This window comes from Cavia porcellus, unplaced genomic scaffold (assembly GCF_034190915.1).
Source record: "Cavia porcellus strain 051 isolate PalLab524CR breed Dunkin Hartley unplaced genomic scaffold, mCavPor4.1 scaffold_8, whole genome shotgun sequence".
Classification (NCBI taxonomy): domain Eukaryota; kingdom Metazoa; phylum Chordata; class Mammalia; order Rodentia; family Caviidae; genus Cavia; species Cavia porcellus.
Window position 1 is genome coordinate 11,293,862 of NW_026947491.1, and position 18,065 is coordinate 11,311,926.

General features: G+C 48.1%; 1 protein-coding gene across 3 annotated transcripts in view; it reads right to left on the reverse strand.

Annotated features, from left to right (window-relative positions):
- Cyria (CYFIP related Rac1 interactor A) overlaps positions 1 to 15,522 on the reverse strand; it is a 91,733-nt gene extending 76,211 nt beyond the window's left edge. Inside the window, exon 1 of one of the 3 annotated variants that reach the window (XM_063254358.1) lies at positions 15,348 to 15,522. The gene's annotated coding sequence lies outside the window, so the exon portion shown is untranslated. Of the gene's footprint in view, positions 1 to 1,600; positions 1,621 to 14,833; positions 14,948 to 15,347 lie in introns of those variants that run through there. The other 2 variants (XM_005001528.4, XM_063254357.1) reach the window with 2 other exon arrangements.
- Between the last annotated feature and the right edge of the window lie 2,543 nt (positions 15,523 to 18,065).

Here is an 18,065-nt window from a genome sequence, read left to right on the forward strand (position 1 = left end):
TCATTTCCCTCCATCTCCCTCAGTCCCGAGTCGTGGTGAGGCGATCCCTGAACATCCTGCTTGGAACAGCAACTCTTTCCTTGCCCACCACTCTTTGCTTTCTATGCCCACCTCTGCTGCCCTGCTCTTCACGGAACTGACCCCCTTCCAGCACTACACCCATTATCCCTGGGTACGTATACTGGTACGTCATGTCCTGATACCTGAAAATAACACCTCGCTGAAAAGAAGCCTTAGCATGAGTTTTCAGGATGCTCAAAATACTGCATAAACCCTACACGAAAAACAAACCCCAAGTTAAGCTCGGGTCAGCCAGATGGAGGCATTTAGTACAACTACTGCAACAGGCAACTAGGACAGATGTATTGAATTGCAAAACTATTAATATACAAATATAAATAAATGATTGAGATTAATGCTAAAATAAATGAGAATATAAATTCTAATTAGGTATTTGCAATCACAGCCAAGCCAGCATCACTGGATAAGATGTAAACCCCTATGTAAGCAGATGAACTTGAGACTTACTGCCAAAAGACCAATTGTAGTACAGACACAATGTGTGAACTACACCCATATTCAGTAACAAATACACATGGCTGCGAGTAACATGAATCTTCATAATCCAAAACCATGTGTGTTGTAGATAAGAAAACAGGGCATCCCCTGAAAGTAAGCCCTAGGATGTCTTTTGGAGCAAAAATCGATATATAAGATCAGGTCTTATTTTCAGGGAGACACAGTAGTACACAGTAGTACGCAGGGGTCCTCTCTGTTTGGTTTACTGTCCACTTCTCAGAAACTAACCCCGAGAAGAGCCTGACTCTGCGAGTACTCAGAAAAGATCTGTTGCTTAAGTCAATAGTTGGACAGATGGATGGATGGCTGGATGGACAGACAGATCTGATGAGAACCTGGGGAAAAGTTCCAGGAGACTGAACCATCAGAAAAGAATATTAAAGGATCTTTCCAGGTAAAGCCATAGCATTTTGGAAAGAGGATACAGCACATATGGGATTTGGGGTCAATCACATTCCTGCTTCTCATCCTAATATGAAGCCAATGTATAATATATTTTTGTACGTCCAAGGATAAGCCATGAAACTAAGAAAGGAACTTGAGCCAGGAAAAAGGAGCCAGCGAGGGTGTAGGAAAACAAGGCAGCTCTCCACAGCCATAGGCTCCAACTACAACCAGCATGCAGGTGCTAGAGGAGACGGCAGTCAGCAGGACTTAAGCCTCCCGGCTTAGGAAGGTGCCTTTCGGCTCCTGGCCAGGACAAAGCCCAAGCACCCCTTAAGCTATGCTCATTGAAAGTTTCCATCACAAGGCAAAGCACAGGGGTTCACATGCTACCTGCTTTCCATTAAGTAACTGCTTTGCTTTGGGTCTTATCTTACTTTCTGTGTAAATAAGACAGCCACACATTCTCCCTTAAATGACACGCAAGTTTCCAGAACAATATCTGGCATTCTGGATCACATGGCACAAGTGTTTTTTTTTTTTTCTTTCTTTCTATCTTTTTGTCTTTTTGAGGTAGGGTTTCACTATATGCCCTTCAGCAGGCTGGCCTTGAACTCACTTTGTAGCCCAGACTGACCTTGAACTCAGTGATCCTCCTGCTTCAGCCTCCTGCAAACTAGGATTACAGGCGTGTGCCACCATGCCCAGCCTGGCAGAAGTCTGTTTGACAGAAACATAAGATTCTGTTTGCATGAACTTTTCCTGAAGGTAGGAGCAGCCATGTAACTAACTGTACTCTGGGAAAAGGTACAGACATTAAGCTGTGACTCTATTTTCTCATGCTTGAAGAGAATCCAGTCACGGCAAGAAAAGATTTTATTTTCCTAAAAACAAACAAACAAACAAACAAATAAATAAAACTGTGGCCTGGAAGCAGCGTGAGCTATGTTGTATGGGAACGTGGAGGCTTCCAGAGCCAGGCAAGACTTCATTCAGGTCCTGGTGCCCCACCTTCAAGGCTATGTCCTAAGACAAATTTAAACACACATCTTAGCTTTAGAGCCTTTATCTCCAGAAAAGGAATTAAAAAATACCTACCCTGCCAGACCGTGCCTGGGGTTAGAAATGTATACAAAAAGGACTGGCAGAATAAATGGGTGCTGAAGATCATAATTCATTTATATCAATATAATTGAAAATGTGGGAAGTCTTTGCGAAATTAAGAGTCACATCAGTACTTGTAAATCATTGGTTAGAAAAAATAACTCACCGCAAAAGCAAGCATATGGCAGCTATTTTAGTTTATATGACTGACTATTTAAACCGGTTCCTGAATCTGAGGCTTGGTAGAGCCATGCACAGGAGCCACTGCCTTAAGAGGGGGTTACTGAGGTTCAGCGTGGGAGGGAGCAGGAGCCGTGGGGCCTGGCACACAGGTGTCTGAAGGGAGGAAACCAGTGAGCTGTGCTGGTGCCCACTCGGCACATGCTTCCCCAGCTGTGTGGCGGCAGCCCCAGTTTGCAGCCATGGGGAAAGGGTTCTGGGCCACACAGTCCCTGGGGCTGCCGCCTGGGAGAGGGCGGAACTGCGACTCAGAGAGGGAAGTGGGCTTCCAGAAAGGTTGACGGGTGCCCCGGGGCTCCTCAGACAGAGCTGTCCCCCACCCACGGGGTCTTCCCCATCCATGCTAACTCAAAGAGCAAAGCTGTGCTGGTGTGGGAATCTGTGCTTTTCTGCCCCACCCTGAGGGAACACACACTGTGACCCGAGCATGTCACAATTTCCCAGGCCAGGGCCACTGCGCTGCTTCTCCTTCAGGTTTCCCTCCCTCTCCTCTTCTTGCTTTTCCTAAGCTTCCTCAGTGGGCTGTATTAAACAGACCAGATGAACCTGCATCTGATCTTTAATTATTTCTATGTTTAACACGGCATACTCAAATGGTTTGAATTTGTCGATCTGTTTCAAGATTTGACAGGGTTCTTTGCTTCTGAAGCAGGAGCTTTAGAAACGTCTCCCCAGGGGGCATGGCTTAGTCACTGCCTGCTCGGGTCACCATCCCTGAAAGAGGAAGGGCGTTCAACCTCCTCAGCAACAGCGCGTAGGAGCTAGAAGGACCCCACACACACCTGAGTGCACACATATACACACACTCACATTCAACTCACAGGTATCCACAAGACACACCCATACACACATCAAAGACACTTACACCCATCCACAGAGTACACCCATATTCTCACACACACTAAGCACACACATGTACACACAACATATACCTACAGGGCACATCTGTACCAAGCATACTGACACACACACACACACATACCCATGGGCACATCTATGCACACACAACCAACCATGCAACCCACACATCCACAGGGCATGTCCACACACTCATATACACCAAATACACTCACATACAACTACAGGGGACATCCATACACACACCAAGCACATGCATATACATGGCTCATACATAAGGCACAGTCACACAGACATACAAATGCATGTGCAGGGCACATCTGCACACTCACATTTACACAATTTCACACACCCACAGACCATGGACACTTATGCATGTCCAAACCCACAACCACAGCACCTCTGTGCAACTCACACCTACTCACAAACCACACATCACACGTATACCACACCAACTCACACAGACACACAGACACGGGCGTCCAGGCAACGCTAACTGAACAGCAGGCCCCTTCATGGCCATGTCTCCCTGTGCTCTGATGAGAGCCACAGTCACAGTGCCCCAGTGGCTCACAGACCTCAAAGGTCAAGGACTTCACTGTCACTTCCCACTGTGGAAAGCCCCCTGCCGTGTCAGTCCCTGGCCTCCCAGGCGAACTGTGAGGGAAATCACCAGACAGCAGAGAGGGGTGGAGCCACAAGTTTGTCCAACCTTGTCACATTCTAGAATAAGCTTAAAGTTGCAACAGGGAAAAACTGAATTATGATACAGTAAATCAGAGGAGCAAGGAAAGAACAAGAGAAAGAGAAGGAGGGAGAGAAGGGGCTACAGTCATTTGTGCCCCAGTCCCTTCCCCGAGTGCCCTACATTTCTGTACCCAGTCCACACTGCCACAAACTGGACCAGGGCAGTCCTTGCCCTGGTCCTGTGCTCTGCATTGGTGGGGGGGGGGGGGACTGCCACTGTGACCCCTGGACCCTCAGCAATGCTCAGCCAGGCCTTAACCACAGCCCCAGGTAGCAGAGCAACCAGGGACCCAGGCCACTATCATCAGGGCTACGGCCACTGCCTGCTCAAGTCAGCCTGACAGCCAAGGGCAGCCAAGGAGCCCTCGCGGGCAGGCAACTCTGTATGAATGCAGTGAAGGCCCAGAGGCCCAAATTCATCAGATACATAGCAGCCAAGGGCACTGGAATACAGGACCCATGGGGACCCCTGGCAGAACACAGGAACCTCCTCCTGTTTCTATAGGAGGTGCAGGAGCTCATGAGACCACAACCACAGTGCAGCCCCCCTCACTCCCATCCTCTCCTTTGGGGCCTTGGCCCCCACTCCTAGACTCAAAGAAGGAAGAAGTCATTTACTTAGAAACTCAGGCCCTGGGGGACTGGGAAGGGAGGTGACACGCCCAAGATCACTCAGCAAGTCAAGTGCAGACTCCAGCTAAGACCTTCTCACGTTCCTCTCAGGACCTCTCACTTCCCACAGGCTTGCTCATCAAGCCCTGGTTCCTTTTCACAGGGCTAAAACGATGAATCAGCCTGAAAAACTCCCCTCCATCTTCCCCATAGGCCAGTGGCAAAAACCTGATTATAAGCCACACTTGATCTAAATTGCAGTGTATTTTTACATCTGAGGATAGTGTTTTTGGTAACTTGCTTTGTCCCAATAAGACTTGAGAACCCAGGTGTCAACAAAATTTTGTTAATGTTCTGTTTTTATACCAAGTACGGTCATTTAATTCTTTTTGTGTTTTTTCAGTGGACAAAATATAAAATCTTTGTCAATGCTTTCCATCAGCACAGAAGGCACTGTGTCACCATTCTCATCTTAGAAAATGGGAACACTCACCCATGCTTTCCCAACCCTGGGGACACTGTAGCCACTGTTAGGCATTTTGCATTTGAAGTCTATAAACCCTTCTTGAAACCCCACATTCAGATGAGCTTCTAAACTCCGAATTCTCTCTACTAACATAAACCAGTGCATAAACCATACATCATGTACACCCCTAAAAGGATATGGGGCATTCATCACCCCATATCATCAAACATCAAAACACTCTCATCCTGAGAGAGATCATCCTGAGAGCTATAAATAGACTCCTGTAACATTGGGCCAGCTTTTGCTTCCAAATGAGTGTTTAAACAATTTCCATTTTGAGTGCCTTTTGAATTTTGGCTATAACAAGAAGGGAATATATATGTGTCATAAAATAACCTGTGACCCCATTTATTACTTCTGAAGGTATTCAAGGGTTCAGGTCTGAAACCTCAACACTGCAGAGAAAAAAAAAATGTTTAACAAATTTAAAAAAAGGGAGATGATAGACAACATGGAACCCGCAGTGCTTGGGTTTGCTTATGCTTGTTACAATCCAATAAACAGCATAGCTAGATTGATTTGGGTTACAAAATGAAAGCCCAGAGTTAGAGATATGAGTGCAGAAGAAGGACTGTCAAGGGCTTTGTGCAGGGTGATGGGGATCGGTTGTCAGAAGGAGGAGGAGAAAGGGCATGTCATTCCCATCCAGGACAAGCAAAGATGAACCTAAAGGACACAGTCAAATCTTTACACACAACTCTCATTCGCAGTTCAGGCAAAATAGGGTAAATGTCCACGTTATTTCTCCCTTGTAATATCCATGAGACACAAACATTACTAGCTTCAGCTCACAATTTTGAAAACTTAGAAAATCCAAGGTATTTGCCCAAGGAAGAGGCAAGATTCCACCGCTGGTCTGTCTGCTTCAAAATACACACTTAGTGGCTTCTAGACACAAGTGTCGCTCTCAGGGTTTTGCAGATGGTGACTGAGTTCTTGTCTCACAAAAAGAGCCTTCACAAGAAGAGCCTTCCCTCCCTTCCACTTCATCCACCCATCAATCCATTTGCCCATTAATCTCCCTCAACTCCTGCAGTGTAGGACTTAGCCAGAGGTGCGCGCCCACAGGTAACCCTGTGCTTCTGCTGAGACGTAGCTCTTGTGCTTTCTTCAGATCACAGCTTGTCCCAGGTAAGGGACTGAACACTAAGTTCTACAGCAGCTGGCTCCAAGAGGAGGCAGCTACACTCAGCATGGCCATGTGCTGTATGCACCGCAGGCTTGGCTGAGGACTCCTGGGAGCGTCCTCTACAGACGGACTGAGCAAAGGACATGCTGAAAGATGTCCACCAATCAAATGAAGCGCTTGAGATGCCCGCTGTATTGTTTCAGGTTTAAGGTATGGGGCATCTCTGGTTGGCATGAACTTACGTGTCTTTCAGGTGATGTTTTACCAAGACACGTGCTATTTATTCTCAGCTCCTCATGCACGTGCAGCTCTTCTTCCCAGTGTGGGTGGCACAGGGGCACCGGGCTGTGTGTGCATACATCACATACATGCTTTATGGTCCCGGCTAGGCTGCTTTCCTAACAAGAAGGCATGCAAGTCCCTTTCCACACCTGGACTTGTTTCCCCCTCCACAGAGTGAGAACATCAAAAGATTGTGCCACCTTATCTTTGACAAAAGTGCCAAACACATTCACTGAAAGAAAGATCCCTCTTGAATAAACAGTACTGGAAAAACTGGCTCTGCACATGCTGAAGATTAAAACTGGACCCATCTCTTTCACCATGTACTGGGCTAAATTCAAAATGGATTAAAGATCTTGATATTAAAACAGAAACATTAAATCTGCTGGGAGATAGAGTAGGTAAAACTCTTGAAGACATTAGTGTAGCCAAAGACTATGAACAAAACCCTGACTGCACAGAAACTATCACAAAGAATCAACAACTAGGATCTCACTCTACTGAAAATCTTCTGCACAGCCAGAGAAACCAAGAGTGAAGAGACAACTTACAATATGGGAAGAAATGTTATGTTTGTCAGCTGTTCCTCTGACAAATGATTACTATTGAGAACATATCAAGAGCTCAAAAAAATCAGTCCTCCCAGATTTAAAGACCTAATCCAAAAATGGGCATTGGAGATGAACACACATTTCTCAGATGGAAATATGAACTGCAAATAAGTATGTAGAAAAAATGTTCGGGGCTGGAGATTTAGTTCAGCGGCATAAGCGCCTGCCTTGCAAGCAGGCAGTCGTGAGTTCGATCCCTGGTACCGATAAAAAGGAAAAAGACAAAAAAAAAAAAAAGAAAAAATGTTCAACATCATGGTCATTTGAGAGATGCAAATTAAAACAACACTGAGATTCCACCTCACCATAGAAAGAATGGCTATTATCAAGAAATCAACCAATAACAAATGCTGGAGGGGCTGCAGGAGAAAAGGAACCCTTCTCCACTGTTGGTAGGAATGCAGACTGGTCCAACCACTGTGGAAATCAGTATGGAGATTCCTCAAAAACTAAGACTAGAGTTCCCATTCAACCCAGCTATTCCCCTTCTTACCACAATGATACATGTGCACCCATGTTTATAGCAGCACAATTTGTAATGGTTAAATCTGGGAAACAACCTAAATGCTCACCGACTGAGGAATGGACAAAAAAGATGTGGTATTTTAATACAAAGGAATACTAGTCAGCCATAAAGAAGGATAAACTGGAGATTTTTATAGGTAAATGGATGCAGCCTGAAACCAAATTCGTAAGTGAAATAAATCAGACACATGTGTAAACATCACATTGTCTCACTAGTGGGAGCAGGTCAAAGAAACAATATATGTATATACAATATTTATACTAAAAAAGATAGTTAAGGTAGTTATACTCCTGATTTCTCTGAGTTCACTGAAGAAAATGATTTGTGCTGATATTGTTTGGACAAATGAATGCAGATGTCTTGTGCTCTGGGTGAATGCTTTAGAGATGACAATGTGCAATGTATGTATCATTGTTGTCCCTTGACTGATGTGTTCTTGAAATTTTTTTTCTTTGAAATAAAATGGACTTGAAAAAAAAGACTGTGAAAATGAGTAATAAAGGGTTACCATGATCTGCTAAGAAGGCCCATGGTGCCCCATAGCTGCTGCTGCCCACATTTACCAAAGAGAATGCAAGACTCAAACGGGACAGTCGGAGGGTTGGCGTGGCAGAAGATCCAGGTTCTTTCTGACTCCATTTGTGCCCGGTCAATAGCGTGCCATCTGTCTACACTGCATGCCTGGGCTCCAGCCTCCTGGCTGCACCTGAAGAGTGGCAGCTGGTAACCAGGGTAGAATGGGAGAACCCAAAGTGTCGGGACGGGTGTGGTGGCCATTGCTCCTCATGACCAGAAAATTTCTATGCAGGTCAGTTTATCCAAAAACTTGAGAATCACCAAACTTTCCTAAAGGACATTAACGTGGAAGTAAAGACCATACTGCAGGTAGTAAAGTGCCTTGCAAGGTCCGTATCTTCCTTTTCCACATCAGTGGAGGTGCTGGGCCAGGGATCCGCTCTGCCCCATGTACCTTCCTGACTCTTTCGTGGTCATTAGCCTTGACTTTCCAGCACATTCTGGAACATTCATGTGGAAAGTGGTTTCCTTTCTGGGAGCAAGAGAAAGATTTCTCTGTCCTTTGAAGGGTTCTGTGAAAATATGCTCGGCTTTTGCCATCCTTGCCTTTCCCTGTCGCTCAGGGAAACGAGTTCAGGGTGTTGGAATCACCAGGCTGGATGCAGAAAAGCCCTTCTAGCTATAGCCATCAACCTGCCCGTTTGACCTGCAGAAACGCAGAAGGCCGTGCCTCCTCATCTGGAATGTGCAGGGGGCAGGGAGCCTGACAAGCACGTTCCTGTCTCAGGCCTCCTGTGTGGGCACCATGTCAGCTGGGGCCCTGATGCTCTACACCAGGCCATGTGGGAGGAAATGGCTCTGCTGCAACAGCTGACACGATGACATGTCCCTCTTGTGATAGCATTCTGCTCTCACGCTACATGAACATGCAGGTGGCCATGCCCCACGTGGACATGTCCTTCCTCCTTCTGCTTGAAGGGGTGGCTGTCCCAGGGCAGGGGCCACAGGACCCAGCTGGACCCCTGTGTGATCACACTCCAGTGCAGCAGCCCATCCTGTCCATGTCTGTTGTGTGGACGAATGAGCCCATTTTTATGCTTGATCTACCCTAAAACTGCAGTTAAGTCTTTGGGACACTCTTCCCCCTGCCCCGTTTCATTTAAAAGATCTCATTATCTGTGCCATACAGAATTTTTATTAGAAAGTGTCATTAAAGAAGCAGACAGGAGACTCAGGTCCTCAGCTGACTGCAAACAGGAGACTATCAGCCTGCAGAGCTGGGACATGGCACCTGTACTCAGCACTTGGGTTGGTTGGGGCAAAGAGCTCTTAAATCAAGGAAACAGGACTTTAAGTACCTGACAAAGCCAGGAATGGATCCAATAATTGTAAATGGATCCAATACAGTACAACCTTGGATTGCAAGCAACTTGTTCTGCTAGTGTGCTGCAAGACAAACATTTCTAATGTTTTCACTTGTTAAGCAAACTATGTCTTGCAATATGGATGGTATGTGACACTGAATATCACACAATCACATGGAGTCAATAGTTCCTCCCTCTTTCTTGCTCTCTCTGTCTTATTCTGTCTCTTTCTATATCTATCTCTATCTTTCTGAGTTTCTCTGCCTCTCTCTCCAAAATTGTAGATGATCATCTCCCAACAGCAAGACACTAGGAGGATATCTCTGCTCCAGAGGAGGAGGAGAAAAGGCAGAGGAATCCTTCACTTCAAATGCAATTAGGGGATGTATAAAGTGTGGGAAACAGTGCAAAATTTTGTAGAAAACTGTCCCCAAATAAGGGTGTAGCGGTGCAAGTGACGAATCTGTTTAACAATAATGCAGTGTCATATTTGCACAAAATCCTCAACAAGAGACAAAAGCAAGGGTCTGTTTCCTTGTTAAAGTTGCAGGAGCAGAAAAAGATCCCACTAAACCAATAGATAACAGTGATTCCATAATAGTGAATTCATCCTACACAATAATCCTCCTCTATCTCCCCCACACCAGCCATGAAGGTTTTCAAAGGTAAGTACAAGTTGATTTCTCATTTTTCTTTATATTTTTAATGTTCCTTATTACTTTGTATGATATTACAGTATTGTAAACATTTTGTATGAATTTTTTGAATTATACAATGAATCATCTGAGCTTCCATTATCTCTTATGTGGAAATTCACTTTGAGATACAAATTCTTGGGATTACAAGCATGTTTCTGGAACAAGTTATGCTCCCAAACCAGGCTGACTTTGCCTTCATCTTCTCAGACCTGAGCTGTCCTAGGAGACTCACTCCACATCACCCTCACATTTGAGGAACACCCACCCACCACGTGTGGTAATCACTGCAGCTCCCATCGCCGGTTCCCAGAGAAGCACCGGATAAGGGTGACTTTACTCTTTTCCATTAACAAGATCAACTATAAAATCTCAGCCTGTCCAAAGGCTCAGGTCACCTCCATGATAAACTCGCCATCCACTCTCATGCTCAGGAAACTAACTTCTAGCATCACCAAATATTTTCTCTGAACTCTTACTTGTCAGGCTCTTCTTCTACTCATGACCAACAAAACCAAATCCTCATCCTGATACTGAAAGCCTCGTTAATGCTGTGCTGAGAGCAAAGCCCTAATAAAGCGTCTAAATATTTACTGTGAGTCTGAATTATAGACTGACCAGTTCCGCCCCTATTAAACTCTGCTTGCATTTTCCAAACAGGATTATTTTAGGTCACTGCCTGCCGGCCAAGGAAATGACAAGATCCGTGTACCATGGCACAAAGAGCAAGCAGGATCTACTTTTAAATTCTGGCCTTGCTTCTCATGAGCTGCCAGACACTCTGCAAGTGACTTTACTCTTTTCCAGCTTCATTAACTGTAAAATGAGGGCAATTGCACAATGTCATAGAGCTTCAGTGATGATGAGCGGTTTGTATGAAGCTGCCATTTCAAATTTATCCTCCTTGGTGTAAACAAAGGTGTTGGAGTCTCACACCGTGCTAGGGCAGCTCAGAGCACAGCCAGTTGGTGAGAGATACCTCAAAGATACTAGCACTAATTGTTAGCAAACACTAGAAGCATGAGTATGAGCAACTTTCAACCTCACTAGATAATGAATAGATCTCTGAAGGCCAGAATTCATTGAAGAGCGCTCTACCACATTCCTAAGAGGGCCCAGAGGCCCAGTAACTATGAAGCCTTTCCTAATCAATATAACTAAACAGCAGCAAGTCTACTGCAGGGTGGGCACTATGCCATACTCTGTAACGTATAAACTGATTTAATTCTTAGCAGACAAGCACAATTGCAGGTTTACACATACAGAATTGAACCTCAAAGAGGTCAACTGGGCCATTAGGATGCAGCCATGGTCAAGTCTGAACTCATTCATTTCTGTTTCCACAGCCCTCTTTCTTCCCAATCACCATGTCATCTTGTCAGGCAATGGACTCAGCTCCAAAGAAAGGATAGGGACCAATGAGCGAAGTAGGAACCAGAAGCTATGGCGAGGGACAAGTCAAAACTCAGCAAAGCGGGCTAGGAGCGATGGGAGGGAAGGGAAGTAAAAAGGATTAAGACAGAGCTGGGCGTGGTGACTCACGCCTGTAATCCCAGCACTAGGGAGACTGAGGCAGGAGGGAGTTTTTCGAGTTTGAGACCAGCCTTGGTTACAAAGTGAGCTCAAGGCCAGCCTGAACTGCATCGCGAGACCCTGTCTCAAAAAGACAAAAAAAAAAAAAGGATCAAGACAGCACATGTATGTGTGTCAACACCCAATGATGCGTGTGTTTATTATGTATCACAAACACATAATGAATAAGGAATTTATCTTTGAAACTCAGCAAAGCAGGTGGGACTGGACCTTTAGGGCTAGCGGTACTTCAGCCACCAAGCAGCGGCCTTCTAACTCAACACTAAGGGATAACCACGTCGAGTGGCCATCTCCAGCCCCAAGTCCACCTCCTCCACTCCACCACCTCTCTCACTGTGTCACAAAGATCTCTTTCCAGGTTTTTATCTTTTATACCAAATTGTGGTTTTTGAAACCAGGACTAGCATTCATTTTCTATCACCAGTTTCCCAAGTTGCACTTGGCACATGCAGAGTAGAAGCCCTGCAAATGAAATGTACATAAATGAAAGCCAAGACTCACACCAGGGCTGGACCAGACAGCTTTAGACAATGCCTCTATATCCTGAGACTCCACAGAAACTATTCCACATCAGTTCTCAGTCTCTGCATAGGGGCATCTGCAACATGGAGCTCTTCCAATGGCCCTGGGATCGACGGACTGCCCTTCACCCTTCATCTCTGTGAAATGCTCCCTTTGGGCTGTCCCACTGGGTCCTAATGGAACCAGCAAGCGCAATCTACAGATCAGACGCTACCAACTCCACTGTGAAAACACAAAAGCTGGTTAAGTGAGTGAACCAACTGACTCCCTCACGGTGGGCATGCGCACCAAAGCTGCTGGTTCCCTAATCTTTTCAGGCTGCTGTTGAATGCTTTGAGCTCTTGTTTAACAAGTCTGAAACAAAGCAGTGTGGTGGGGAGAAGAAAAGGAGATGGGGAAGTCCACAGTTCCACAGAGAGAGAAATGACAGTGAGGCAGCTCCACTGGTTAGTGGCACCAGCAAGGGACATGGAGTGATCCTGTGGTCCTACAGAGTGCAGAACTCTTTGCCCTAGGCTGGTTGCATCCCTGCCTCAGCTGGCTCCACCCTAGGCCTTGAGGAGAACAGGCAAGCTGAATTCTCAGTTCGTGAGTAAAACAGGAAGTCACACATGGCTTCACTCTGTTCTTAACTTGGGTTCCCAAAGTTGGTGTCAAGGGAACGAGAAGGACATGACAGGCAGCTAGCTAACTCTCTGGCAGCTTGTCTCTAGCAGCACACTAGAGGGGTAGGGAAACTGAGGACACTTCCAATGAGCCTCATAAAGCATGCATGGAAGGGGCTGAGGTCCTTCGGTGACCTACATCACACAGCCAATAGGGTGGGAGCCAGAAGAGCCATACCCCAGCTGTGTCAGTTTCCCTTCCCTCATGGAAGCTCAGGCCAGTATGTGCTAACACCAGTGTGACCTCAGAGGAAAAGGGCCCATACTGGCAGCTAAGTTTCCTCATCTGTAAAGTGGGGACAGTCCCGCCCCCGTGGAACTGTAGTGAAGAAAAGAAGGCACATCAGTGAGCTCCTGCTGGCATTTGGTATCTATTATTAGCACCATAGTGCTACCCACTATGTCCCTAACAGGGATGCTGCTGCCCCTGTCCCAGAGCTGAGAGCAAGGGGCAGTTCAGACAGATCTGACCTTCTGTTCTCTCCCCTCACAGGGGCGCAACACAGCAGGAAGTAAACTCCTGCCAGCCCCCATCCTGGACCCAGCCACCACATTTATGACTTTATTTCAGAACAAGTAGAAAGGAGAAATTAGAGTCATAAAAGACAGGACAACAGACCAATAAAAACCAGCTCCCAGAAGAGGCAGAGGAAGAGAGGAAAAACTGTCACCATAGCAACACAGGACAGAAACATGCAGGAAAAACAGCCCTGCTCTGCTCTCTCTACTGCAAAGAAGCCTTGGAACCCCTCTTGGATCTCCTAACAGGATCCACCCTACAATCCTGGTGCCCCAATCCCAAACCTGCTGGTGGCATCCTTCTCTTGCTGTCCTGCAGGACCCCCATACCAGCTTTCTGTGCTCTGGGGACTCCTCAAGATGCAGGTAGCTCAGGCCCATCCAAGGGAGACAGTGACTGATGAAAGCAGTTGAAGTTTCTAATAGGGAAAGGAGGGAGGCCACAGAGCTGTGGGGTCTCCCAAAACCCTAAACCCAACCAATCATCCTCCCCTGAGTTTCCTGGGCAGCAGGCAGGGAAACAAGAACAGAGGTGAGGAGGCCAGGCCTAGACACTAGAAAAGCAGGCACTTAGTATTGGACTGAATCCCCAATGGAGCCTGGGGAAAATTCTGGGGAGCTGGGTGGGCAAATGGCTTTGGAGGCTTTAAATGCCAAAACGCCTGGCCCTGGTCTCTGGGGACACCAGCCAGCAAGTCTGAGCAGTCTGGAAGAAGCCAGGGACCTGCTGGCCCATTCTGACAGAGATGTCCTCAGTCTTTCTAGTGGCAGCAAGCCAGGTGTCTCCACCAGAGATCACAGCTGGCTTGGGACCAGCCTCCTAGGAAGTGGGTCAAACTGTCCCCTCAAACCAGGATTACTGGATGGTCAAAGTCTGGAGCCGAGCTTGGGCTGTCCTCGGGCTGAGAGCAGGGAGGTGGCGGGAGTTGGGATCCTGGGCAGGTGGCAGCAAAGGGCCCCAGTGCAGGCAGGGAGGGCGCCGTGCTGCCTCTGGGCTGCAGGGAGCTGGGCAGGGAGCGGCCTGGCGGGGGCGGGGAGGGACACGGAATAGGGTCTTGGGAAAGCAAGGCTGCGAAGGGTGAAGAGGGAGTGGATAAGGGTGGTCTGGAGCAGAAAGCCCTCATGGAGCCGGGGACTCCGGCAGAGCGCATCCCAGCAGGACCGGAGGATCGCGCTAGGGGTCGGATCCTCGGCGCTCGCCCGCAGCCTCCCAGCCTCAAGGTAGCAGGTCGCCGCAAGCGGTGGGGATGACAGGGTCAGGGTCTCAGAATGCCCCATACGCTCCCGAGGCCCGGAGCCTCCGCCGCTCCGCCCAACTCAGCCCGCACCCCAGCCGCGTCCCAGCCGCCCGCGCCGCTCACCAGTCACTGCCGCCGCCGCGCTTCGCCAAGCTCCGCCGCCTGGAGGCCGCCTCTCCCGGCGCTGCAGCTCCGAGACAGCGGAGCCCCGCCCAAGGCGCCTCAGCCCCGCCCTGAGCCCCGCCTCCAGCCCGCCCGACACGCCCCGGATCCCGACCCCGCCCCCGACTCCGCCCAGCCGCTTAGACCACGCCCGTAGAGCCCGCCCCCGCCCAGTCACACAGGCCACGCCCCAGAGGCCCGGCCCGGCTCGCCCCGCCCCGCCCCGCCCGACCCCGCCCAGGCCAGTTTTGGAGTCCCTCGCTCCGCCCAGGCCAGTTTTGGAGTCCCTCGCTCCGCCCCGCCCGCTCCGGCCCGTCGTCCCCGCCCCCGCTGACTCCCCCCTAACTCTGAGGGTTGCGCTCCCTCTGGGCGCCCAAGACCCGCGGCCTTGGCCGCTTGGCCTGCCCAGTACAGGGGACCCTGCGCAGCCCTCTCAGGATCTTCGGCCCGCTTGAGTCGATCCCTCCACGCTCACCGGACACTCCCGGGCCCGCGGGGCTCGCAGCACAGCCACCCAGAGCCAGTGCACTGAACTCAGCCACTCTCGCCCCAGCCCGCGGTTCCAGGCCCGGACTCCGTGCTCGGCCCTGCTGCAGGCTTTCGCGAAGGGATTCCTTGTTCTCGGGGCCGCGGTTACTGTGGGATCCCTGAAAGGTCTTCGGAGCTCTCAGTCTAGAAAGTGTAGTTACCGGAAGACTGAGTCTGCGGAAATGCTTACAGTCTCTGATGCAAGAGAAAGTTGCAGTTAATAGCAAGGCTGTCCCACCACTGTTTTCAAATATCTGTCGAGAGGCACTTGCTTTTAGAGAAAGAAGAGTTGCCCAGGCCGTGTCAAATGGGTTGTGAGTCAGAACTCCGTGCGTGTGTATGTCTGTGTGAGTGTGCGTGCATGCGTGTGCGTATACATGTGTGTGCATGCATACTTGTGTGTGTGCATGTATGCATGCACATGTGCGTTCATACTTGAGTGTGCATACATGATTGCGTGCATGTATGTGTGTGCAGACGTGTGTGCGTGTGTGCATGCGTGTGTGTATGTGTGTACACACACAGATCCCAGAGTGTGGCGGCTGCCTATACCTCAGGGCAGCAAGGCAACTTAGATGAGATATTCCCAGTGTGCTCAGCTGTGTGTGTAGCAGCCGCGGGTGGTCAAGGGTTGTGTGGACCAGGTGCTTAGGGAGCAGAGTGCAAGTCCCAAAGCTCAGGGAGGAGAACCGGATCAGCTGCGTCCCCTTCCTGAGCACCTGTGTGTGTCCCCTGGAGAACTTGGCCTGCCCAAGCCTCCTTGGGGCTGTTGCTATCTGTGGGTCTGAAGCCTCACACGAACTCGAAGCATCAAGCTTCTGGCTGGATTTGACAGTAACTCACAACTGGGCAGGACTGCATAGTCAGGACAGTAGACACGGCCTCTCTGTTGGAAGGAGGCCTGTGAAAACTTTCCCCTGCTTCATTCGAGGTCTTCAGGGGCAGCTGGCTCAGGACCAGCCTCCATTCTCAAGTTCTGCGAGATACTGTAATCCTACCCCACAGCAGAACTTTTTACTTACGCATCTCACTTGAACTTGGCCACCCTTTGGGAAGGACAAACATGAGCCAGCCAGAGGTGACACTTATCCTCATAAACCTCTGTGATTTCTGAGCAACACGGGACATTTTACTGTACACTGTCTGTCTCTAATAATGTAGCTTATATTGGGAAGAGGGACTATTTGATGTATGAGATTTCACCACTGACACTTAAAGACAGCTTTTGTTTCAGTAATGGAGGGATACTTGCCTGGTATGTGCTAGCCCATAAAATAATAGGGTTTTCTAATTATCAGTGTGGAATTTAATAATGAAGTGTTTCCTAAGACACAACAAGCAAATGAAACAGTCTTCCAACTTCATCAGCAATGCTAATAACTAGTTTAGAAGTTATTAAAGATTACACTGAAATTAAACCTCCATTTAGGGGGCAGGTAAGTTGAGATTAAATTTCAGATGGTTTTCATTCACAATGTAAGTTTGCTAAAGTAGGCCTTACTATCTGAATTAAACTTAAACCAAACTGTTCTGGTTTCAAGGACATCCTCTTTGCATATTTATTTTTAAAGAGAGACTAAACATCACCAAATGGCAGGCACTTTGCTGAAGGATGGAATAAGGACCCTTGTCCAAGACCTTGAGACACAGATGGGCAGCCGACCTATAGCTGGCTATGACAAGGCAAAGTAAGAAACGGGCTATGTGGAGATATCTGCTGTGTGGGCTTGGAAATGGCAGAAACCGAGAGCAGGTTCTGAAGAGGACAATGTTTAAACTAACTCCTGAGGGCTGAGTCAGACTTCAGCAAGCAGGAAATGAAACATGGGTACCTTAGGTAGAAGGACAAAATAGAGGCCACCGCAGCGGATGGACCGTGGGACCCAGGTCAGTCTGAGGAGGCTATGGTTGATCCTAGGAGGCCGTAGGAAATTTGCAATAGGCTAAGGGTTTTCTTTCAGGACAGGAAGAGGAAGAGGAGGAGAAGAAGGAGAAGGCAAAAATGCAAGAGTAATCAGAGAACTCCCTTCTTCCCAGGGCCTCTGGCCAGCACTCCATGGACCAAGTCTACCTCCCATGTTTTTTAAAATTTAATTTTATTTATCCCCACTCCCATCCCTGATCTTTGAAACACATCAGCTGAAGCATTCTCAGGGCTGATATCAGTGCTCACACAGACTGTGTGCAAACCTTGCATCCTGGAAATTTCCCTCCAAAATCCTCAACATACTGGCTTTACCTTGCCAGCATGGGCTGTTGCCGGCAGGAGGGATCTTTCCTGCTCCTGGACTTCCTTCTGGATGTGCACCTGGAACGGCTTCTTCCCTCTTCTCCAGATATCAAGAATTGTTTTATGCCCATGATTTTGGGAACAGTGTGGCACTGTGAACTCAGACTTCTGTCCTTTGAATACTGCCATAAAACTGAGAGTCTGAGCCACTGTCTCCTCTTATTCGTGATGTCTCACAGTCTTTGCTGACATCAGGGACATTCCACAGATGCAAGTTTCCTGAGGTCAGAGACATCTTCAGTGATGTCGCCTAGATTTAGGATCAAAGCTGAATATAAACCCTGCTTCTGCCAGTTGTGACCTACATGAACTTCGAAAAATCACTTAATTATTGTAAGTTTGGTTTTTCTCTTCCTTAAAATGGAAGTAATGAAA